Here is a 983-nt window from a genome sequence, read left to right as displayed (position 1 = left end):
ATAGAGACAGCCAGAAATTGAGAGGAAGGAAGGAGAGAGTCAGAGAAGCACCTGCAGCACTGCTTCATCACTTGTGAAGCTTTTCCCCTTTAGGTGGGGACCGGGGGCTTGAACCTGAGTCCTTGCACATTTCAAGATATGCGCTCAACCAGGTGTGCCACCACCTGGCCTCCATGAAAGTCTTTTGCATAATCATTATGCTGTCTTCCCCAGTACAATAAATAAATCTTTTTAAATTTTTTATTTAGGTCTCTTTCCGGCGTTCAAGATGTTGAAGCGAGGACATGGTGGGTCCTCTGGGGCCAAATTCCAGATCTCCTGGGGCTTCTGGTCAGGCCCGTGATCAACTGTGTTGACAACATGGGAGCCAAAAATTTATATATCATCTCCATGAAGGATATCAAGGGACGAGTGAACAGGCTTCCTGCTGCTGGTGTGGGGGACATGGTGATAGCCACAGTCAAAAAAGGCAAACCAGAGCTCAGAAAGGTATATCCAGCCATGGTAATTCGACAACGAAAGTCATACCAGAGAAAAGACGGCGTATTTCTATATTTTGAAGACAATGCAGGGGTCATTGTAAATAATAAAGGGGAAATGAAAGGTTCTGCCATCACAGGACTGGTTGCAAAGGAGTGTGCAGACTTATGGCCCAGGACTGCATCCAATGCTGGCACTATTGCATGATTCTTCGGTGTACTTGTAAAAAATAAAAACTTAATTGTTGCCCAAAAAATAAATAAATAAAATAAAATTTTTATTTAACAAAAAAAAAAAAAAAAAAAACCTGGGTTATGGGCAGTGGTGCACCCAGTTAAGTGCACATAGTATAAATTGAAGGGACCTGCACAGGGATGCGGGTTTGAGCCCCCGCTCCCCACCTGCAGATGGGACACTTCACAAATGGTGAAGCAGGTCTGCAGGTGTCTTTCTCTCTCCTTTTTTCTTTCTCTCTCTCTCTTTTGAAATTTTTTTAAAATTTA

The 983-nt window shown here is 43.1% G+C and overlaps 1 pseudogene; it reads left to right on the top strand.

The window, feature by feature from the left end:
* Positions 1 to 268: 268 nt before the first annotated feature.
* On the top strand, positions 269 to 692 carry LOC103116771 (large ribosomal subunit protein uL14-like; annotated as a pseudogene).
* The last annotated feature ends 291 nt before the right edge of the window (positions 693 to 983 follow it).

This window comes from Erinaceus europaeus, chromosome 1 (assembly GCF_950295315.1).
Source record: "Erinaceus europaeus chromosome 1, mEriEur2.1, whole genome shotgun sequence".
Taxonomy (NCBI): Eukaryota; Metazoa; Chordata; class Mammalia; order Eulipotyphla; family Erinaceidae; genus Erinaceus; species Erinaceus europaeus.
This window is presented reverse-complemented; position numbering and strand designations above follow the sequence as displayed.